Source organism: Dermacentor albipictus, chromosome 2 (genome assembly GCF_038994185.2).
Source record: "Dermacentor albipictus isolate Rhodes 1998 colony chromosome 2, USDA_Dalb.pri_finalv2, whole genome shotgun sequence".
Lineage (NCBI taxonomy): Eukaryota > Metazoa > Arthropoda > Arachnida > Ixodida > Ixodidae > Dermacentor > Dermacentor albipictus.
The window spans coordinates 50,641,526-50,666,176 of NC_091822.1; the positions used below are offsets into that span (position 1 = coordinate 50,641,526).

Consider the following 24,651-nt stretch of genomic DNA (forward strand, 5'->3'; position numbering starts at 1 on the left):
GAACAGGATGTGAAAGGGGAACCAATGGTCTAGTAGTGGGCATGGTGAAAGGCTGGTGCGATAAGCAGGAATCGCAGCGCTGAATTACAACTTCTAGTTATCTGAAAGGACAGGCATCAGAAGAAACAGATAATGAAGCCACAGAAGGCACAGGGAAAGTTATGTGTTATGTTTCATTTAAATGTATAATTAATAAGGTAAAGGGAATTCCATGTGACTATAAGGCAACTAAGAGCTGGAGACCAAAGCTCCATTTTCGCATTACACATGTCGCGCTTTTATGCGGTGCGGTACTATGCTTATGACCATGAAAAATTGTGTCCCTTGGTTTGCCATATTTTCCTAGCTTTTTCATGGCAGTGAAGCGAAATGATGGGAATGGACTGCAGAAAAATGCCCAATGCGCACTCTTTAAACATCCATGGCAATGTGCGTTTGTTGGCAATGTGCGTTTGTATAAAATGGTCCCCAGCGACAACAATAGTTGCTGCTGTTGATGCCCCTTTTGGAAAACCAAAACGAAATCTATGATCCAGGCAATAAAAAGCCTGTAGCAAACAAATATCTGTCCCGCAAGTAAACACCCACAAGGGGGAGTTGCATCTCAAGAAACCCAGAAAGAGATCCCTGCGGATTTTCGACAATGCTTGGGACTGATCTCCGTCATGTGTTTCGTTCTAGAGACTTGAACACCGCTGAAGATTCCTGTCAGGCGCACAATCTTTTATGTAGATTACACGAGCGCTCCAGTGGCGATTTTCACCCAATGGTAATACCAACAAATCTGTGCGTTCTTCTTACAGGAAATGATCAGGTTGTTGATAAAGCTGTCTAGGGTGTAAACGCCAACAAAGTCCACTTGTCTGACGATATGTCCAGGTCTGGGTTGCATTGGCACTACGTTGTCCAAGTAAGGGCCTTTGAATTACTTTGCGTGCATAAGGGCTTGAGGGGGAAAGAAGGCTTGAGAAAAGCCTGCGAGGTGCAGCGTCACGTGGTAAGACCATCTTACGTACACACGAATAAAGATTTCCTAAGGAAGCAACTAGAAATATCCAAAAACAATCGCCGATAATACCAAGAGCATTGAGAATTGCTTCGTAGAATGCGTTATCATGTGTCCCCTTGACACCTAGGAACACAGCGGCAAACATGCGTTTATGGGACTTTTGGTAGTATACCTACGTAACGAGACCAACAAAATTACAGATTGATGAGCGGCACGGTCGAAAACAAGCCATAGAGTATGCATAGATATTGGGCTCTAAAAACTACCCCAAGGTGGCAAGGATAATCTTTACAGGCGTGTGCCTGCCAGTGAAGGTATGAAGTCGTCGTTGGAATCACATTATGTGCACTCATACGTACTCCTGTTGGAATATAACGGCCCCCTTTTCCGTAGCGCAAACCTAGACCAGTGGCGCCATCACCTTGCAGTCTAAAACAGCAGCCTTTGAGCGAGACCAAACCCAACGTTATGAATAATGACGAAGCGTAGAAAGGCGCTTATGACGTTGGCGGAATCGCACTACCAAATGCACGACCACCTGCTGAAGTTGATTAGCCTACGTCGCCTTCAACAAGCCTACCTGTTGCTATCAACAAGCTGCCTGAATAAGATGTAACGATTGCTATTTTACTGAACTCAGTAATGACTGCGATACGCACACTTTTTGGAAATGGACAAACTCCGATTGCTGGATGCGTTTTGCAAGTGTTGGATACTCTCGCTCCTGTGCTTGAAAGCCTGCATTAAAAACGTGGCTTGCCCACTTCTGCAGAAGCGACCCTTTCAAGAAAAATACAAGAATACCCCTATTTGTCAGTGATATTCCGGAGGCCTCAAGTCAGGTACTTCCAATTTTAGACCATTTGTTCATTAAATCCGTTCCCGTTGCTTGTCGTCCTTGAACCAAACGTGCCAGATATTCTGAGATTAAGTGGATGCGAAACTTTTGTTTCCGCCACCTGTGAAAAAAGTAGCAAGGTCTACGTTTATGTTTTCAAGGCGCTCACCGAAGTGGCTCAGGCTTTGCCCTCCACGACGACAACCATTATGTGTGCCTTAGCGTAAAGAAGAAGAGTCGCAAGGTCACACCCATCGCAAGCAACAATCCCCATGAAGTTGTTTAGGCTGCAAAAGGCTTCAAAATGTTTTGAGCACGAGCTCGTGCCCTTCAATAATGGCAGAATGTTTTATTGCTCATCACCCTCTTTGGAAAACTACAAGAACCAATCTAAGAGGCAGGACTCTTGTATCATTCGCTTCTGACTACGACATCTGTGTTTTGAACGATGACAACCTGACATGCCTGAGAGGGTCGTCGTACAATAGGTGTCTGTATCTGACTTTGGTGTCACTACTTCCTACCTCGAACATCTGCTGGTTTACTAATTTGGAAGAGCGTGAAAATGACCATAGTCTTACTTACGTTGCCGTCGAAGCTCGGGTCAATGCTTCCTCACCTATGCTCTCTCGAACAGTTGATTGGTCTGCATTTGAAGCCTCTATGAGCGCCAAATGCAATGGCGGCCTTGCACGCATTATAGACCTTGTGACTGTGGACGTGAAGCATGCTTCAACGCGCTCCTTCTCATGCTTCGTGGATTACGTCAGCGCGCAGAGAAGAGATATAGACGCTCGCGGTCGATACGAGATCTTAGGGAGGCCAGGCGCGTCCAGAGGAAAATACGTTGTCGCATGTGCAAATTAGGCAGCGAATGAAGATCATTCTGTAAATCGTTGGATCCTCCACAAACCACTCTCGCTTATGCGACATTCGTCAGGTCCTTTGCTCTTCTCCTCAGTAACGCCACCCGTTTTGGGCACTGGCGCTCCACCAAGGCTGTCGAGAAGTGGACGTTGGAGCAGACATGTGAGAAAGTTGCATGTGAAAGAGTGTTACTAAAGATACCTTCATCCAAGATTCGGCAATGGACGAACATTTTGCCATGGAAGACCTGGAGGCTGCTCTCGCCGTTTGCAGGTGTTCCTCTTCGCCCGGACCCGACAATATAGCGTACACTACTCTACCCAACCTTCACCATGAAGCACGAGAGATCCTACTACATCATCTCCACGTTTCATGCAGTAAATTTTTATGTTTACTTACTAGAGACTTAGCCCTGTGAGCTATCCTCTTTTTGTTGTAGATAGGATGCATATTTTTAGGTAGGGGCGAATTCGGAATCGTTTAGGCACGTCCAATGGTATGTCCTTCTTGCCAGTGGAGGCACCCCCGTCGCATAGCATTCCTACCCATTCCATGATTTTCCTCCCTGTTTTGGACTGGCCTAATCTTTCCAACTGAGACACTCGTACCGACTTAGTGAGCTTAACTAGCGTGTTCTGAACCCCCCTTTTGAGAAGGAGGTCTGTCGAGGTCGGGTCTAGGAGCCCTAGGGCTCTCTTAACGCCCTTTCTAATGATCGCATATATTTTCTCTTTTTCTTGTTTAAACACAAGATACGGTGTGGCATACGCTATTCGGCTGGTAATAAAGGCTTGCACGAGACTGAGGAGGCTGTTCTCTTTGAGGCCTCTGCCTTTGAGTGCAACTCTCCTAAAGATTCCCGTTGCTCTAGTAAATAAACATTAAACCAACCGGCGCATAAAGTAGCGTGCGTCGACGCCGCTTGCGACAGAGACAGTGCCGCGGTATCAACGGTGGTTGATGGTGACGGGTGCATTAAGATAGCGTGCTCCACGTGCATGAGGGATGCCTGGACCTCCGAGGAGGTTGCAGTAAAGCTCGCTTGTGAGGGCACAAAAGCGGGAGTCATATTATGCGATAGAAAATTAGCTATCCGAAATTTCAAGGGAAGGAAAATCTCGGAAGAGGCACTCCAAATTCTAATCAAAACCCTCCTAGGAGGGACGTAACTTTTATTTGGATTCCGGTGCATGAAGAAGTGCCAGGTAATGAAGCCGCTCACAAACTCGCCCGAGCACTCTACCACCGGGCAACTCTAGACCAACCAGTTCGAAGGACAAAAGATAACATTATCACGTACAGAGAAATTGTAGATCATTACAAAGCTAAAAGACGAATCTTTGCGCCTGCTGAAATAAGAAGCCACATCTTTCTGTAGATCTGGAGCTACCTGACCCGAAGGAGCTTCTTTGTATTCATCTAGGATGGCCAGATTACCGACCACTACACCAGCTGTGGAGTTCCACAAGGTGCAATCCAGTTTTGTTCAGCCTAGCCCTTATCGGGCTGGCGAAATCCCTGCCACTGTCCGCCATTCTTGATGTACGCAGACGACATTTGCATCTGGGCTTCAACAGTAACTCACCTACATGTTTGGGCAAGACTACAAAAGGTTGATACCCTGACGTGTGCTTATCTTCAGAGACAAAGCCTCGGCATCTCAAAAGCAAGATGCGCATTAGTGGTCTTCCCACAAAAATGGATGACAGGATACCCGGTGTTTAATAATGGCCAGCCTATCTTATACAAGAGAACACATTGATCTTTATGGATCAGTGTCGACCGCGACCTCGCCTGGAGCCTCATCTGACGTACCTTAAGATACTCTTCTGGACTCAACGTTTCAAAGCCATCGCTAAAGAACATGAACACCATCGACGGGTTCTATGTTTGAACTCTGCAGAGCGTGCTTCATGGGTTTCTTGCATTACAGCATTTCGATGCTGTCAGGCACGCAAAATACAAATCTCAGAAGGCTTGAGAGAATGCAAGCCCAAACGCTTGGAACCTGTATTTGACTACAGTGATGCGCTTCAACAGTCACAACAATTGCCATCGCCAGGTAATATTCCATCACTACGTATGTCGTGACAGACAAGTTTAGAACTCATGCTCGACACATTTTCAGATGGTAGTATCAGCTCATTGCGTCTATTTCATAAGTTTACTAGAAACAACTTTTTGGAGCATTGTAGCCGCATACCAATTTTCTCTTACATCCGATTGCACAAGTGCAGCAAGATTGCCATGTCCTTTGTGGTGTTTCCGGCAACCACAAGTGCAGCTGTCTATTCTAGGAGTTGGAATGAAGTCTGGTTTGTTAAGTTGTGCCCTAATTCAAGCCGCTTCCATGCACTGCATGATTCCTACTTCTATCGAGTCCACATTTATACAGATAGCTCTTCAACTCTCACCAGCTCTACTGGTGCGGTGGTTATTTCAACAACGTCAAACTACACGAAGTTCAAAATCGGTAATGTCTCAACACCGACAGGGTCCGAACTTGCCGCCTTCCGTAGCTCACTGCTTTATGCGCATCAACAGTCGACAAACCACTGTACTCAAAGGCTACAGGATATCAAAAGATACAGTGGGCTATCAGCCCTGCCATCCCCATTATCAGCTCTGCGCCGGAACGCACATGAACAATGAGTGATAGAAACATGATTACACTACCATCACGCGGTGGACAGAAGCCACAACGTGGTTTTTCAGTGGCTACCTAGCTACGGCAACATGAGGGGCGATGAACGTGGCGACCACATTGAACGCGAGGCACATGGGGAATGTGAAAGCACCTCTATACCATTGTCGAGAACGGATTCAGCGCGGCATCTTAGCGCGGTGTCCATATTATTATTCTAAAAAAATACACGCCAAATTGCCGCGCTACCGGGATCTCGAGGCGCTTTGCCCGCATTCGCGGGCTTCTTTCATGCTCCGAAAAATATCTTTATGTACGACGTACGTATTGAGTAATATAAAGTTGCATCGAGAGTTTACCATGTGGCTCTGCAAGTTTCTCACTGATAATTTTCTTTTAATTATAATATTCGAGAACTGAGGAAATAACTAAGGAAAATAATGTAATGAGGCGCAATCCAAAAAATAATCTGTATCCTCAAGCGACGGCAATCAAAATTACCTCAGTTATAACCAGCTACGTGGCATGCGCCCAGAATGAAGGCGATCATTATGCTAGCTAATTACGAAGGGGAAAAGGACAGAAAATAGAACATCCTTGCTTGATAATGTTGAACCTCTTTTTATTTAAGAGGAGATATGTTGTGTGAACTTAACATAAATCGTTACATACCTCCTAGGGCTCAGAGCCACCTGTGCCGCAGGGAACCTCCGCCCACGGTGTTGCTTAGCGTCAGATGCAGAGCCGATGTTCTACGTATTCCCAGGTAGACTGAAGAGACAGCAGTGACGATGCCGTCGCGCCGCTAACGGGCGGCTTCAAACGTCACATTTCAGAATGAATACAAAAAGAAAGAAAAGACATCGACCAAAAAGCGGTGTCATTCTTCTTGAACGCTTCCGCAACCGGCGGCAGTTGAGGCTGCGCTCAGGCACAGCACGGCACTACCATTCCTCAAACAAAACATAAAACCAAACGAAAAGAAACGCTACGCAGCTGACACTTGTGACGTGAGTGCATTCCTGGGCGTGCGAAGAGAGACACCTATGAGAGAAATAACTACGACATAAACAATCGCGCTATACTAACGTCTACGTCAGTTGCAGACTCTCTATACGGTCTGGAGTTCACTGCACAGCATGAGACCGTTCATGCTCTTCGCTGCAGTTCCGATATCCGATTTTGCTATCAGCGCTCGCCTTTACGCCCTAGGTCGGCGGTCGTGTGACGCGTCCGCGCCCGGGAACACTCTGACAGCGTATATCGTGGATGGCCTTCCACATTCCCCGAACGCAGCATGGCGTACATTGCCGCGTCCCAGAGTGTGCTATGACGCAAGTGCTGTTAGAAGAGATCATTGCTTGGCCTACCAGCACTGAGAGCTGCAAATATATGTGCGTGATATTTAAAATTGATTGTGCCAACATCCATTATGTTGGGCTCACGGACGGGAAGCGACCGTATGCAGTTGCTCTGTCATTTTGTCTTTACCTGCGTATAACAAAACTGGCAGCAATGATAAATCATTAGCGATGACGCTCATATATTAGTGCGTCTATGTGATAAAACCACACATGATGAGAAGCTGTACACAGACGTATAACGTGATCAGCGTTTTATACTATCCCATTGAAAGTTTGAATGCAATAATGACCTGCCACTCAAGCTCAGTGGCTATGGCGTACGCTGCTGAGTTCTAGGTTGAGGGTTGGATCCCGCCCACGGCGTCTAAATTTATAGGGAGAAGAAACGCAACAACGCTCATGTACTTTGATATAGGTGCTGGTTAGATAACTCTGGGTGCTCACACTTATTCTGGAGTACTTCAGTACGGCGTTCTTCTAAAACAGATCCTGCAATTGGGGATGCAAGTTTTCTGAATTTTATTTATAGTCATAGCAATAGTACACAGACGAAGTGCCCTGTGGGCTAACCATTCACGCCCAGATCTCGCGCTATCCCATATCTGATTTTTGTATTTAGTTTCCTTGTATCTCCCGTGTCCCTTGTCATACAGCATAGGGTAACTTTTGATTGCACTCATTAAATGTGCAGCGCAAAATCTAGCTATCTCAGCGGACGACAACATTGGATGGGTTTTTCTCCTCGAGCCCTGATTGGCTACGGGAAAGCGGAAAGCTCAGGCGGGGCGGAACAAATCTGTGTGGGAGCGATCGGGCCGGCCGCCTCGTTTTGCGCCTGCTATACCCGTGAGAAAGGACGTTTTCGCCTCTTTCTGCGTGTCCCCCTTGGCCTTCGGTGTGAACCTGCCTTAAAGGGGCCCCTCCCCAGGACTGGCAATTTGAGATCACAAGCGCAGATCATATATTGCGCGATAACAATCGTGTCTGCAAAGTAGTAGATCACTACGTGCCTCGGAAGGTCCTAAAGTTTCAAACTGAACGCCGTTCTGCCTTGTCCTCGCCGCGTCGCACTCCTAGCCGGAAGTTGACGCCCACGTGCTAGTCCGCCTACGTACACGTGTTTGCACTGTCACATCGCTCGTGGTGACACGTAACTTCGTGAGTTATTCAAGGCCACATCTGTTATTTGTGTAATATGTTCCTTGAATAGACGAATTAAAGCTTAGAGAGATAATAACACACACAAACCGAATGTCTCCATGTTTTTGTTTTACTTGGCACCGCAGCAAGAGAGATGTACTTCCGTTTCACCTGGTTGTTGCTACGTCGTGCCCGTGGCGCGCGTAGACACCGGAACTATGTCATTTCCTGCCATGTTCCAGCGAGAGACCATGCTCTGTGATCCGCTTGTATGTGCGTCAGTATTCGTGTAGCACTGAGTTATACCACTCGTCAGGTCTCCTCGTGCACAGCGCACAAAATTGTGCGCTGCGCGAAACTAGACAATCGCAACGGGTCGCGCGTGACGCCATCAGGGGAAGGGCGCCGCGCCGCGAAAAATCGAGGAGAAAAAGAAACGAAGGCGGGGCAGGAAGCTCAGGGAAGGAATTTTGCTTGTGGAGGCTAGATGGGGCGTGTGGAGAGAGGGTCTCGCTTTGCAGTGGAACTCGCCTCCTGATATCATGGGTTCGGGCCACTGAAATATTTCTATCTCCGCTATTAATGGGTCAATTTGAAGAAAGTTTGCGACAGAACGCTCCCTAGAGGCCACCTAACAACTTCCAGTATATAACAAACATTACCTATGGGGCCTGGTGAGGGGCCCGTCACTCATCAGCGGGCAGCCAGCGCGTTGCGCCTGTGGTTTCCTCGCTGCCGCAGCGGGCTGGCTGTATACATCACTTCCAATCATCGGTCATTGGTCACTGCTGGCAGCAGCCGCGTACTGCGCGACAGAGCGCAAGGGGAACTCACGTTCGCGGCTCAATCTCGCGCGCGATAGGGAGGGGGAGGCGGCTTCGACTCTGCCAAGAAGTGCGTACTTTGCACGGCCGCACAAGGTCGCACGCACCGTATCTGGAATGGGATTGGCAGGCAGCGCATATCTTTGTGCTCGATGTGCTCTAAAGCCCCCTCATAGACTGCAGAAAGGTCACTTCGCACTCCACTGCTACCGCGCTTGCTCGCACCAGCATTTCGACAGCGAGTGTCTGCGGTCATCGAGTATAATGTGTTCATGCTTGCTGGGCGCGCTGACGTTATGCTTGTTAATTTAGTTAGCAAGCGAATGTTTACAAGTTTGTACGGCCGATAAGAGAATTATGCTTACATCTCATTGCTGTCTCCTAATTTTCTATCGCAATCGAAGCATCGCCTTTCGGGCGGAACTGCGACTTTTTTACAATGACCATCCAAGCATGCAATTATTAACCACACATGGTGAATCATTTCGGACCAAAAATTATTTGAATATATATTTCCTGAAATTATGTAATATCTCTAAGTGATGCAGTGACAAAAGGCTATTAGCGTCTTACAGAAGTCCCTGACCATGCTCAGTAGCAGCAGTACGAAGCTCATAAAAATAAACAATTCCTACAACGAGCCCCGGAGGCACGCATATATTCGCATTTTCCGGAACTCAAGGAGAAGTACTCATGTGATGAATTTTACACAGATGCTTCGAAGTCTCCAGCTGGTGTTGCTTATGCAGCTCTGGGACCCTCGCTTTCAACATCTGGACCTCTAAACCCACACTCCAGTATCTTTTCACCGGAAGCATACGCCATTCTTAAGGCTATTCAACACATGCGGCTCACAAATATCGCTAAGGCTATTGTCTTCGCAGACTCATTAGGTGTAGTGAGAGCCCTAATTAGCTTACGAAAGCATAGGAACCCGGTTTTTAATGAGCTGTATAGCTTGTTATGCTCCGCATATATGTGCAACCAAGCGATTATACTATGCTGGGTACCTGGCCATAAAGGCATAAAAGGCAACGTAGCGGCTGACGAAAAAGCTACGTCAGTGAGTTTTAGCATCACAGATGGAAATATCCCCATTCTTGCCATGGACCTAAAGCCCTTTCTGCGCCGTAAATTGAGGAATCATTGGCAAGAAGAGTGGGATACACAAACATTGAACAAGTTGCACATTATAAAACCAAAATTGCGGAATTGGATAAGTGACAAAACAGCACGGTACAAGGAAGTACTTTTATGCCGATTACGAATAGGACACACTTAGAGTACTCACTCCTACCTCTTGACTGGCGGGGATGCTCCTATCTGTAGTAGGTGCGGCGATAGCCTGACTGTTCTCCATGTTCTTATCCAGTGCCCTGCAATAGAAACAGAGAGGAAAAAGTATTTCCCTTCTGCGTATCGGGAATATATACCTCTCCATCCTGCATTTTTTCTTAGTGACGAACCATTTTTTAAACTGCAAATGGTCTTAGATTTTTTAGCCGAAACCGACACCCTGAAAATTATTTGGCCAGGCAATTTTTAGCACATGACCAACAGCCCTGCATCCAAGGGCTTGTTTGAAACTCTGTCGTCAGCGTTATGTTTTATTGCAGAATGTTTTAAAGAAAGCCCATTGCCATAGCCCACATCACTGCCTGGTCACCGTCGTTATTTTAGCAACTATATATACTACGCCACTTACAGCTACAGGTTTTAGGCCCTTTTACAGCCATGTGACATCTACCATGAGGAATTCATTGTACACGCCATCAATAATACATCGTCAACATTACCGCTTGTCATGGCGCTCTTTGGCCAAACCTGGCCCTTGCGCCAAAAAACACCACACATCATCATCATCATCAATTTTACTATTTCAACAAATAATGCTGTTAGTGTATTAATCTACTGTAGAAGTGTATCGCTATTTAAGGTAATCGTACTGTCGAGGTTATGCACGTCAAAATAGACAACATAAATGATTTACAAAATTCATAAGGAAACCCATAAAGGAAACGTAAGCGTATGTTCACGACCTTGCAGAATTACAAACAAATTTCCCGCGAAATGGTTTGTTTCGACCTCTCCAAATATACGATTTAGGTTCCTGTATTTACACCTTAAAAAGTTGTTCGGTCCCGTTTGAAACCTTGCTTGTACCTAGCGCTTTCGAGCTCCTATTGATAGGAATTTTGGAAAGCTAATAATTGCTCAACACACATCTTGCTTCGCCAGAACATTAACCACAGCTGACGGCATAACATCCTCATCTGTTTTTGCTACATTTTATCTTCGTTAAGTTCCCAGATCACCAAGAGCAGCGCGATAAATTCTGTTTTGTTCAAGAAGCAGATTGATAAAGCTCTCGATCACACTCTGCAGCTCACACAGGACCCCGCCGAAACCAACTACGAACGTCTTGTGACGCTTGGAAATACGGTTTCTGAAATGAAGCTTCAGTAATTATTTGGAAGGTTTCTAACTTTACCAGGAATGCGAAAATTTTGTCCGACATGGCGCTTACCATGGCCATCCACCCAATTTCCTCCCTATATAAACATGTTGCAACATACAGCTATGTCGAGACAATAGGAAGCATAGCTGATAGCGACCATATCAAACGTTCTAATACTTGATTAAAACATTTTTATTTAGAAAAGCTCTGTTCGATCCAGCTCGTCTAACTTTGCACCGAGATTTCCATAGCGTTCCACACATTTGTGCTGAATTTGGCCATCGTGGCATTTGTAATTTTGCCAGGGCAATGGTTATCTTCAGGTCCGTTCCTTAGACATTGTCACAACGCTAGAGCAGTTACACAGGTAGTTTATTACATCAGCCTCAATTAACCACCCACTTTGTCATTTGTCTATACACATCACCCATCAGATCTTCGTTACTGTCAGCAAACATAAAGAAGGTGACTTGTTTTTTATTTTGTCTTTTTACTGAGGACACTAGGCGAAACCAATACGTGTCATGCATAAAAAGAATGGAAAATCAAGGGTTCGAGAATTATTCGTAACGCTTCTAACTAAGCCAGAAACGTTAGAACTTCGCGACACATTCCACGTAAGCTGCGTTCATTTCTGTTAATTAATAAATTTGAGAAATGCAGAGTATTTTAGCGAAGTTGGGAAACGTATCTGATAACGCCAGCTTGACGCTTTCGAACGCTTGCTTAAGATTTTCAAATTTTTCTAAATACCTTTTTGCAAAAGCTGAATTTGATCAACACGCATATAACATCGTACACAAACTTGGCGTAGTCTTCCTCAAACGTTAGCAAATATTTTTCCTCGGTTTTAATTGTAATTATTCCAAGTCAAGTCAGCTGTATCAGTTTTACGCCACTTGTTCAACACTTGTCATGCTCCGGGGACTGCTGTTCAGTGCCAGGCTTCTCTACAATGCCAGCGTGTGTATGGCGCTACAGTAAGAGGACGCCTTTTAATGTGCGCTGGCGTGCGGGGCCAAAGAGCGCGACTGTGCGCGTGAGTGGAGCGCGGGTTCTGCGAGATCGGCTCGAGCGACGGTGCCGACAGGCTGAGCGCAGCGGGATAGGAAGAGAAGCTTTCGCCGGGCACTGCCGATCAAGCGGCGGGCCACGTCCCGACAAGCCCGGTCGTGCCCCTGCTGAATCACGCTTCGCCCCGGCTTACAGCGCTGTCCTCGGAGGCTACCTGGCGGATCATGCAATGGCCGAGCTGTGCCCCGGCTCCTATGTTGCTGAGATAGGCCGCACTACGGCGTTCGTCGCCGTTCCTCAAGCGCCGAGGCCAGGCTGCGCTCCGGCTCGCGCCACTGTCGTAGCTACTTGCGGCTGAGCTACGCCGCAGCCAACGCTACTCAACGCCTGCGGCTCGAATCGACTACCAATGAAACTGTGAGTGGCGCAGAGCTGAACTGAGATTTGTGACAATAGCGCGGCACCGCTGTTTCGTGTACTATCTGCATTTAGTTTGTGTCTAGTCCCACGTTTCCTGTCCGTGAAATATTCATTCTTCTCTGTCTTGGATGATTCCTTAGTACGTCTGGTTCACCTGCAGCCACACATTTGCCCGCAGGCGCATACCGTTCCTCATCTGCTACAGCCTATCGCCGCGAGGCACTAAAGACAATCCTCACTGTGCAAACCGAGGATACATAAAAAATGCATTACTTACGTGCCTCATGTATTTTCATAGAAAATTTGGCCTCAGGTTTTGTTGGACTTTCCAGCGTGCAGCCTAAACCTCCAAATTTATTAGTGGGAGCAGAGGCGCAAATGGCAAACTTTGACTCACAACTTCTCACAGTGAGGGGAGGCAACTGGCGCCCATGCAGACCCCCCCCCTTGTAAATAGGCCTCTCCAATTGCGTATTCTTATGGTAATTAATTCAGTTAGCGTCGGTTACTGCACGTACTCATTGTTTTTAAAAATCCATACGGCTAAAACCGTGCGAGCACACAGGGCACGATGTGTGCGACGTTTGAGTTTTGCAGTGTTTTGTCGGTGGTCTGCCTGGATGTAATTTAGTTATCAGATCGGTAGCTGCTCGGGCCTGAAAGCTAGGACATTCAACACCAGGAAGACTGATAGCAGACTATTGCAGTGGTGTGTCAAACTTCTAAGGCTTACAGACACTCCTGTGAGCTCATTCATGACGAAGGAGCACCTTGAGGTGAGCAGAGTTACTAATGAAATGAAAGCTATGAATGCAAGGTTGCCTTTATAAGTGCCTCCAGCAGAAAAGCGAACCCACAACCTTCGCGTGGGTACGGTTCCCACCTAAGACAAATTGTTTTCTCAAACACTCTCATTTTCATTAATTTATGATCTCTTTATTTCATTTATTAAGCACAAGTAATTTCCCCTAAGCTGTCCTTGGTGTCAGCGTTTGTTGGCTTCTTATGACATGACTAATAAAATAAATCAGGCCCCTCGGTTAATCCCCTTCCTTCTCTTTCCTAGCAGAGAAGCGCAATTCCCTTCTCCAGTTAAAATACTTGGTGGATAATTTGAAGGTTTCAGTAGAACACGTGTGTAATCAATACGATGAAGTTAATAAGCAGTGGTCAATCAGTCTCGAAAAATCACTGAGAATGAGGGAGGCCTATGTCCAGTGGAAAATTCCACTGGCGAAAACAAAATTCTCGACTTGCAAAACCAGCTGAATGACATTGAACGCTATGAACGGAGAGACACAACCTTGAAATACACGGACTTTTGAACAGTGAAAATGAGGACTTCTTGGACAATGTATATGAGTAAATGCGGCCTTTTGGCGGGTACCCTTTCACGGAGCAGCAAACGGGTGGAATACACCGAATGACAGCGAAAGGTAATCGCATACCTGTTGTGCTGATACGATATGTCTCCCGCAAAACTAAAGGAATCGAGCAAGAAAGTCTAAGCTGTGTAGAAGCTGTGTGACATATTCGGCCGCGTTGTATTTTCTGCCGCATTCCCGACTCTGTGACGCCGTTTTTTCCTAGCACGCTTCCTGGTGCTCACTTCTGAGCCTTCCGCTCACGTCTCGTGCTGACTGGCACTCATAGCGTCGGTAACGATATCCATCTGAACCGCACAGTCTGAATTTGTTGCGGGGAAATCATTCCTCGCATAGCCGCCCCGACTGGCGGAGAGCGTAAAGCACTTCTGGAGAATGCCGCTATTTTCATTTACCCAGCGTTGCTCGCCTACCTGGGAGCTGTCCACGACTGTGTTCGCAAGGCGCGTTTGTCACTTGGGAAGTTTTCATTCAGAGCGCGTTGGAGCCGCTCTGCGAAGAAAGAAAGAAAGCGCCGTTCGGGGCGAAGGTGGGCAAAGTCCAGAGGGCAATTATCTTCTCCGACCTTGGGATCTTTTTATGTACTGGGCATGGCGCCACTGAGCGAGGCGGTACTAGGACGCGAATTGGTCATACGCGGCCGTGAATTAGTAGTACCATGCCCAGAAAGCATGTTGCCAGCATGTACAGTGTCTGGGGCTGCACTGAGCGGAATGGCCGACGTGCCCTTTGTATTCTCTGGTTGGCAGGATGAACTTACAGACTGCACCCACCTTGAGTTGGCCTTAAAAATATGGCACAACCGTAGGCTTTTGAGACGGGAAATGACAATACAGGTCTTGTGAAAACAAGTTTGTTTCTTTATTGTAGTCTTCGGTTAAACGTTGTTCGATACGCGAGGTTCCAGCTTTGTTTAGGTTGTTCTACAACCTCATGATATTCTCAAAGCGATGGTTTGCGCGAGCATCAACTTTTCTTATTTGGGAAATTTGGTTTACTCGAGATGCCGTCCTTTTATTTTTTCAAGAAATGTGCTTTTTTTCTTTCTTTTTTTGAGAGAAATGCGTTTGTAACGTTATAACCAGATTGTTCATTGGAAGTCTGTGATGACGCGCTTAAGCGTCAGTTCGCTTTTCGGAAATGTTCGCGCAATTTTGCTTTGAAAGTGGAAGGCATTATTTAGAAGAGCTGTTGGTTGACTGCACAATTTGGAAAGTGGTTTTGCCTTTCCTTTGGGGCGTGTCTTGTGTGGACGCAGAGCAGCAGCGTGTTGGTGCGTGTGTAACGCATATACTTCGACGACGGCAGCATGTTGAAGATCGTTAGTTTCTGAAGTACTCGTATTGAGAGATAGCCGCGAATCCTCTTCTAGTTCTGAGTGCGTAATTTACGCAAGTTCTTTTTTTTCTGGTTGTCTAATTGGAGCCTATTAAAAAAAATAAATTATGGGGTTTTACGTGCCAAAACCACTTTCTGATTATGAGGCACGCCGTAGTGGAGGACTCCGGAAATTTTGACCACCTGGGGTTCTTTAACGTGCACCTAAATCTATGTACACGGGTGCTTTCGCATTTCGCCCCCATTTAAATGTGGCCGGGATTTGATCCCGCAACCACGGGCTCAGCAGCCCAACACCATAGCCACTGAACAACCACGACGGGTTATTTGGAGCCTTTTCATTATGGAGAATAGAACGAAAATGTTAGTGCGTGAGTCGCAGGTATGAGTTTTGACCGCAAAGTGAGAGCGACTCTGATAATACGGCGATGTAAGTGGGTTGATGTAGCACGTAGGTTAGTCATGGATGTAGATTACGAACAGAATGTTCATGGCGGTTGTGCTGCGTGTGATATCATTTATGACATTCATTCGATTATCATTTATTTTTAGCATTCTTGTGTATCTTACCTTTGGTCTCGTGCAACACGAGTGTCTGCCGTTGGTCTGGGGGGTCCAAAAGTCCTCCATGTACTTGAATGGCCTTAATTTTTTCATCGAAACCGACCACCAACCGCTCAGCTACATCAGACAGTCGAAACAACTGAACGGTCAGGTATTTCGATAGAGCTTACTACTTCAGGAATGCCAGTTCACGGTCACCCACATTAATGGAAGCGAGAATGTGGGAGCCGATCATTTGAGACGTACATAGGGTCATTCTGCAGTTGGATATTTTTGTGTTGTATACATAGGCGTGTAGTGTTATCTTTTTGCCATAGTACAAACTGTATATTTTGTGTTTAGGAGGTTGTGTACATGGCACGGTGTTTTTCTTTTTTCTCCAAAATGCTATTCGTGAAAGCGAATATTATTTTATAATATTCTGAAAGTGGGGGGCAGTTGTTACGGTGGGACGTTATTCGATTCGGCGAAGCACCTATCAATGGGCGCCAAAGGTCGTGGGAATAGGAACCGGCGAGCAAGACAGGTATCGCCGGCCACTCAGGCAATCGGTCGAAAAAACTTGAAGGTAGGTTTAGACATTATTTTGTTTTCGTTGGCGCGACTGTGACGCCCCAACAGCTTTTTGTTGGAAGCCCTCTGTATTCTCTACCCCGTGCGTGCATTGAGAAGCTTGCTAAAACGGCAGGTGTGCGAATACCCCGAAATATGCGGTGTCTGTGCAATCCCGTGTCCGCGAATTGCTGACAGTGTATGTGTGTCAGAGCGTTTGGCGCCGTATGGCCGGCTGCCGTCGTTTCTTCTGGGTTTGTCAAAGGACACTAGAGATCCGCCGCGGACCCAAGTGTGTGCTTGTGTGCCTGTTAGGTGCAATGCAAGTGCGCGACCTCTAACAGCAAGGAGGAATCACCCGTTCCCTCGCCCCTAATTAAAAGGAGCGCGGCCAAGGCCTTGGGATGGGCCGGGATACAATTGGGCGAACTTGATTGAATCGTCACCAATATCTGCTGTCCCCTGACCCTGGGAAATAGGGAAAGGAGAATTTATTTAAACGCAGATTTCAGACCTCGCTAAGCAGTCCGGAAGTTGAACCTATGATCTGCTGTGAAGCGTCGAGGGGCTATGCCGTACATAATCGCCGGGGCCGCCTAGCCGCGTCGGAACTCCGAGTGGCTAGTTGACGTAAGAGACGGCAAAGCAACGTCTGCAACGAAGCCCATGGTTGTTCCCCTCAAGTTAGCTCAACCTTCTCCAGGGAAGCCGTCAGACCTAGACTTCCGGAAAAACCAGCCTAGCAATTGCATCCACCGCAAGGACAAAGGCCTGCCAGCTTTCTTCGGGAATGATCTGCCGTCGACTCCTCGCTATATGGACTGGCTGCTGCTGCCCGGCCTTGCGTATGCCATCATTTGTTTTCGTTTGAACTCTGTTTAGTGTACCACCGTTGAGTGCATTCTTGTGTAGTGTTAATTTTTATGTCTACTGTTAAATCCTGGTTGTATTTCTTTGGTCATCGTCACTGATCAATATTAAGTGCATGTATATCAGTGTTTTTGTGTTTCTTTTAATGTGTGTATTGGTGTCAGTCGATAAATATTTTTTTCCTTCTTTCTCCCGACTCTGGCCTCTTCACGGTGTTCGCTTGAGTACGGAACGACCAACCGGCTTGTATACCTCGTCGACGACTTCGCGCCGACGGCGAATGGGTGACAAGCCGTGAAAAGCATCATGGCGGGCGATCACAAAGACCTCCTAATCTGGCAGTGGAACTGTGCTAGTTTTCAAGCAAGGCTCCGCTAGGGCAGTTTTTTACGATCAGGTGGGAAATCCGCAGATTTTGTTCCTACAGAAGACACTATGTGACGTCCCTACCCTTTCTGGCTTCAAAACTGCGTTGGTCAGGAACAAGGGAGGCAGAGGGCTAGCCCCAATGATGAAAAAAAAAATCGTCTTTATTGCGCATCCAATCCAATCTCGAATGGGCAAGAAGGAGGTCCTTTTCGCGGAGGTTATACTGCACAGGTGGCATGGGCAGGGTGCCTTCGTACTTAATGTCTATAGCCCGCCATTGGACTAGAAAGAGACGTTTAACTCCCCGATTAGGAAGACGAAGTCGATAGCCAAGCACTCTCCCCTGATAAATGTCGGTGGCATTAAGGCCCCTCATAGTGCATGGAGCTACGTCAGACAGACGGTAAAAGCAGAGACCTTGGCGAGGATCCTGGATAATCTCATGCTTACGATAATCATGGACCCAAGGTTCTCCTCAAGGGTGGACACGTTGGTTGCGTGAGACACACCGCCTGATTTGGAATGTGAAAGTAACATAGGTAACTTCCCGTGGACCAATAAGCAGGAAAACCTAGGCAGTGACCACTTCATAGCGACGGTAATTTCAAGGGTGGACACTAGACCGGCCAGGGTATTTCGGTCATGCACTAAGGTAGTACAAATGGAAGCGGAGGTCCCAAGAATGGAACCGCACCTAGTGCACGTGCTGGAGGCCAAATGCTCGATTCTCATGAGGTGGAAAACACAACGGCTAAACCGCAGGCTGTGGAGAAAGGTTGCAGAGCTTAAGAGAGAGATCGAAAGATATTGCGCGGAGCTAAATAGGCTAGAACGTCAGAAAGCTGAGCTAGTTCGTGAGGATTCATATTGGAAAAAAGAGGTGAGGCGTGCAGACAGGGCACAAGAGTGGAGTAGACAGCACTAACGCCGACTATCAATTGAAGGAAGCACTGAAACTCTTCTGCGCATGCTCAGGAATGGCATCACCACGCGTCAGTCGGGTACATGTGCCAGTCTACGTGAGAGATAATTGCTAAGGCACCTAATCTCTTCCTTATGTAAAGTAATCGAAGGCTTACTCACGCACGCACTTACACCATTATAGATATGCCATGCCTCTACCATAAGACGCGTATCTTGATTCTTATGCCTGTACAATATCGCGCATTCATCTAAATCTGGCGTGCATTTTCAACCTTGGCAACGTAGGGAAAGATTAAAAGGCGATACACCGGTCAACGACCTTTGATGTTTCATTAGCCTCCGATTGATACACCGTCCCGTTTGCCCTGCGTATAACTGGCCACAGCTAAGGGGAATTTTATAAACCACACCCATACGACAGTAAGTAAAACTGTTGTTCTTATTGTGTTTCACTGGACAAATATCTCTTCTTTTTTTGCCGTTTACCTGCTCCCCTTTCCTCTGTACGGCAGCGCATATGTTACCTAGCTCATTGTGAGCAGTGAAAGCAATATTAACATCATATCTACTTGTAACTTTTTTAAATGAATGTACGAAATCGCCACAACATTTTTTTTTTGCTAGTACCGCTTTCTGTAAGCATGTCCGTCCCCCTCGAAACCGATTTCTTTAGGCGCTCAGCCACAGTGGCCACTGCTGCACTAGGATAACCTGCTTCTAATAGGCGCCGGACCTGCGCATTAAAACTGGCGCTCATTTTGTGCATGCTAGATCTGGTGAGAGAAGACTTAAGGCACGGCATGGCAATTCCGTTTTTTACTACTTTGGAATGCTTGGATTGAAAGTTCAGCAACGGCGTCGACGATCTTGGGGTGTGCTGCGAACAAACATGATTTTGTTCGAAGACCAAGGAAACGTCAAGAAACTGAATTACGCTTCGCTGAGGAAATCCCTTGGTAAACTTTAAGCTTCATCCATAAAGTTTAAATTGCTCACTTACTGAGGTAGCAGCGGAATCGAATTCTTCCCTATTGCAGAAAATCAGGTAATCGTCAACGTAACGAAATATCTTGATAACGCTATCACCTAGGGCTTTCTCTAAGCAGCTGTCAACCTTACTCAGGTTAATATTGCTAAGAATATGAGCAACCTTTGAGCCAATACAAATGCCAGATTTCTGCAGAAAAACGCCATCTCTCCACCCAATCAGCGTCGATTTCAAGTACATTGAAATACTTTCTAGAAAAGCTCCCGTCGGAGCTTAAAAGAGTCAATAAAAGTCGACTCTTGCACTTGTTCTTTAATGCACTCATTTACGGAATTTAGCAGTCCTTCATGCGGCAAGGAATAATACAGGTCTTCGATATCCATACTAAAGGCTGTACAATCACCAGGATTATCGTCTCTCAAATACTGAACTAGTGCCGGAGAATTACGCAAGCAAAAGGGGTCTGAAAAAGTTTTCAGGGGGTCTGACACCCCTCAACCAGCTAACCGTGGTATTATACGCGAATATTGGGCAGAAAATTTCTAGAGTCGACTCAGTCAAGGTCCTAGGCCTGCCCACAGACGCGAGGAGTTGTAGTGCCAGAACAATTACCCACGATCGCTAGGGTGCCCAACCGGAAGCATGGGGTAGATGAGGACAACCTCCTTCAGATATACCACGCGTTTCTCCAGAGCCATATTAACTATATGGCGTCAGCTCTAGTATGGAGCAAAACAAAAAAGCCAAAAGTTAAGTGAACAACTTCATGCGGAACAACATCAAGATAGTGCTAGGCTTACCCAATGCCACGAGCTTCCACAGGCTAAATCAATTCGGGATGCACAATACCATAGACGAGGTCTTAGAGGCGCAGATCATTGCCCAGGTGGTTAGGCTATCGTCGACCGAGGCTGGCAGGCGAATCTTTGACGAGGTTAGCATGGGTCCTAGGACAATGGAGGACCGGCGGATGACACTGACACGGGAAACGATGATGACTTAGCTGGTGAGACCCTTTCCGCGAAACGTACATCCACAGCATGACGACGGTACACGTAAAGTCCGTGCACGAGTAATCTTGAAGAAAGCTAGGGATCACATAGACTCCGCGGTTCTTGTGGATGCGGTGCAGTACAGGAACAGGAGAACGTTCGCGTTGTCGGTTATATAGGGGCGGAGGGTGCTTCGCTCCTACGCCTCGGTAAGGGCGGCCACCCCGAGAATAGCAGAGCTAATCGCGCTTGCGCTGACGTTGTGTGACCCAGAGCGCTTCCACATTTACACCGACTCGAGAGACGCCAGTAGAGGTTTAGAATAAGGTAACCTCGCTCGAGAGGCGGTCTCTATTCTAGGTAAGAGGGCTTGCCCGCTTCTCATTATATCACGTGTTTCCCCGCACACATGGGCACGAACGTTCTCAGGGGCTTCCCAAACCTCAACAAACTTGCCCACGACCTTGCGGGAGAACTCACGCGCCGCGTTGGTCTGGAGGCTCCGAAGGGGCAGGAAGGGACTCGGCAGAACGATCTATTTCTCACAAGCATTGAATTTGCTAAGCATGAACAACTTGGCAAGAGAGTTTATCTTTTGCGTCACGCGGAGCTCTATAGATTTCAGTAAGCTACTCTTAGAGTACTGCAGACAGGATTTTTCCAGTTGCGGGGCTTCCTCAGTAGGATACAGTAGGATGTGTACCCTGGTTGCTCCGACTGTAGTGAAAAGTTTTGCTCTATGGCTCACATGCTCTGTCGATGTCCCGCGTTGCCTAAAGAACTCTTGTCCGGCGAAGCCGAATTGGAAGAGGCCATCAGAAGCGCGGTATTCGGAAAGCAAGCCCACGCTATCCAGAAGGCCCAGGAAAGCGCAGAGCGTCACAACGTTCTCTAGTCTATGTGGCTGCAGCCATCAGTTCCAACGGCCTCCCGTTAGGGATTCCTGACAGTAGCTAATCAAGACGAAATAAAGATCGTTGTCTGTCTGTCTGCTGATAATGTTTTAAGTATTTAATTCAAGTCTGTGTTTACCGAACATGTCGGCAATATGCCACATGTAGGTGCACGCAAAGGTCTGTCAATTCAGTAGATACAAATAACTAGAGCTGGTATTGTTAATATTCAAGTAAAATAATATTATAAAAAAAATCTGGGACCAGAAAACATGCCACACATGTTCCCTGCACCGAGTGGGTAGGGATATTGTACATAATCTTTTCGATCATTATTGATCAAAACCCTCCAGAGGGAATGAAAAAAGGCAATATTCCAGGGCAAAAGGCTTGAAGGAAAAATTTCTTATCCGATTTCGCACCAATCTCATTTCAAACACATCTTTATTGACCACATCGGCCCCTATTTGGAAGAGAAAACTACTTATCACCTTTTCAGCGTGTTTTCCATCGCAGTCGACGCTAACTCTGTCGCCAGAATTCATGGATTGCCATTTAGTGTTCACAATAAAAAATATTGATTTCTTATTTGCAGATCATTTTAAGTCATTCCATCAAGTAAGGCACAGTAAAGAAACCTGGAATACGCGGCTATTATCTGCTTTTTTTTTTCACTGGATAAGAAAAGAATAAAATGGAAGGGATACAGTGCCAATCAGCACGATTCAACGGGTACGCACAGAGCGGCTAGCCCACTTGGCTAAAGAAAACTGCTGATATATGAATGCTCAAAAACAGAGGCAAATCATCACATCTTGAGGTCGAGCGAGAGCTCATTCGCTGCCTTATCAACATCGACACTTCCAAATACACCTCTAACTCACAGACAAGTTCCACGAGAAACAAACATTCGCCGAATTTTTCAAAATATTGTTTTCATACCGACTGCTGTAGATATGCCTTTTTTTCCTGAGCAACAACATGTATGGATGGATGGATACAATTTTCTTGTACGTCCGGCAAGGTTTAACGCGACCCGGGCTCAGGTCTCCCACGGAGGAACGTCAAGGCCCTGCCTCAACGCCGCCTCACTGGCTTGCTGGACTGCCCACGTCTGGATTCCGAGGTCTGAGCTGCGCAGAGCGGTGGCCCACCTCGACGAAAGGGTCTCCGGAGTAACTGCCATCCCTCCTATAACTACATTGCACTCCCACAGCATGTGTTTGAGTGTTGCTGGTCCTTCCTGGCACAATTTGCACGTGTCGTCCTGATGCTTATCTGGGAAGATACGTTTGAGACGGAATGGATTAGGGAACGTGTTTGTCTGGAGTTGTCGCCAGGTGACAGCCTGCCTCCTGTTCAATTTAGGACTCGGCGGTGGGTATATCCTTCTGGCGTTCAAATATGCACTTGTGATGTCGTTGTATCTTGTGAGCCTGTCCCGTTCTGCTCGAGAAGCGTTCGCTATCGTGCGAGAGGCGTTGCCCTGTTCGGCGCGGCGGGTCATGTCTCGCGCCGTCCGGTGCGCCGTCTCGTTTAGGTTCGGGAGGGCGTCGCCTTCCGTGGTGACGTGCGCGGGGAACCATATGATCCTCGAGCTCGCGGTTTTGGATCTGCCCACTTTGGCCGGAATGGACATGGCTTCCTTGGAAATTCGACCTTTGGCATAATTCTTTACTGCCGTTTGCGAGTCACTTAGTACGACTTCGCATTCCTGTTCTGTGAGGGCCAGCGCAATCGCTACTTCCTCCGGTATTTCTGAGTGTTTGGTGTATACACTGCATGTAGTTCTGATTTTTGATACTGCGTCTATGACTACGGCGGCGTATGTTTGGCCGTTCGCATATTCGGCTGCGTCGACAAAGCGCGCGTTTCTGTCCCTGCCGAATGAACGGAGCAGAGCCTCGGCTCTTGCCTTTCGTCTACCTCGGTTGTAATCGGGGTGCACGCTTTTTGGGATGGATGCCACCGTAATGGTCTCTCTGATTTTGTTGGGGATTTGCATTTTCTGGCCGTGCTGGTTGTGGTACGTTATGCCGAGCGTGTTCATAATGTGTCTTCCCGTCGTGGTGGTCGACAGGCGTTCCAGCTGCGAGATGCGTTGTGCTTCGGCTAATTCTTCTATGGTGTTGTATATGCCCAGCTGAGTCAGGAGCTCGGTGCTCGTCGATTCCGGTAGGCCCAGGGCTATCTTGTACGTTTTCCTTATGAGCGTGGTAATCTTGTTCTTTTCCGCGACGTACCAGTTGTGGTAGGCGGCTACATAGGCGATGTGGCTGACAAGGAATGAGTGGATCAGTCGAATGACGTTGTCTTCCTTCATGCCCGCGTGTCTATTGGTTATTCTCTTTATGAGTCTCGTGGCGCTGATGACTTTGCCTTCGATCTTCCTCATGGGTTCACCGTTAGCTCCGTTGGCCTCAATGATCATTCCGAGGATTTTGATCTTGTTTACTTTGGGGATTGCGTTTCCGTCTTGGGTGTACAGGCCGATTTCCTCGTACTCCCAGGGTCCTGTGTAGCTCTTTGGTGGCATGCGTCTGCGCGTGGGCCGGTAAAGGAGTAGTTCGGACTTGCTCGGGGAGCATTTGAGGCCCGTTCCTTGGAGGTACTCTTCCACTTTGTTAATGGCCGTTTGTAGTGCGTGTTCAATTTGCCCATCACTGCCGCGGTCTGCCCATATCGTTATATCGTATGCGTATATAGCGTGGTGGATTCCTTCGATTTCGCGTAGTTTGCTGGGGAGACCCAGCATGACTAAGTTGAAAAGGAGCAGAGATATAACTGAGCCCTGGGGGGTACCTGCACTTCCCGGGGCTCGTTCTTCGGACTCGAGGTCGCCAACCGTGAGGGTGGCTTTGCGATCGTTCAGAAAGTCCCTCAAGTAGCTGTAGGACCTTTCCCCCAGGTTCAGATTAGACACTTGTTTAAGGATCGACTCGTGAGCGACGTTGTCGAATGCTTTCTCCAGGTCCAGTCCTAGGATGGCTCTGGTGTTTCTTGTCTTGTCCTCGAGGACCTGGTTCTTTAGTTGTAACATGACGTCATGCGTGGACAGGCGGGATCGGAAGCCTATCATGGTGTGGGGGTAGGCTTCCGTCTCTTCTAGATGGCTGTTGATACGGTTCAGGAAGGCGTGTTCCAAGACCATACCCACGCACGACGTGAGAGAGATTGGGCGTAGGTTCTCCAAACTCA

The 24,651-nt window shown here is 47.3% G+C and overlaps 1 protein-coding gene and 1 long non-coding RNA gene across 2 annotated transcripts in view; one reads left to right on the top strand and one right to left on the bottom strand.

The window, feature by feature from the left end:
• Nucleotides 1–6,113, bottom strand: part of LOC135904275 (monocarboxylate transporter 13-like) — a 114,265-nt gene extending 108,152 nt beyond the window's left edge. Inside the window, exon 1 of the mRNA XM_065434898.1 lies at nt 6,031–6,113. The gene's annotated coding sequence lies outside the window, so the exon portion shown is untranslated. The remainder of the gene's footprint in view (nt 1–6,030) is intronic.
• A 6,096-nt stretch (nt 6,114–12,209) lies between these two features.
• Nucleotides 12,210–24,651, top strand: part of LOC135904314 (uncharacterized) — a 66,689-nt gene continuing 54,247 nt past the window's right edge. Inside the window, exon 1 of the long non-coding RNA XR_010565088.1 lies at nt 12,210–12,575. This is a non-coding gene — a long non-coding RNA (uncharacterized lncRNA). The remainder of the gene's footprint in view (nt 12,576–24,651) is intronic.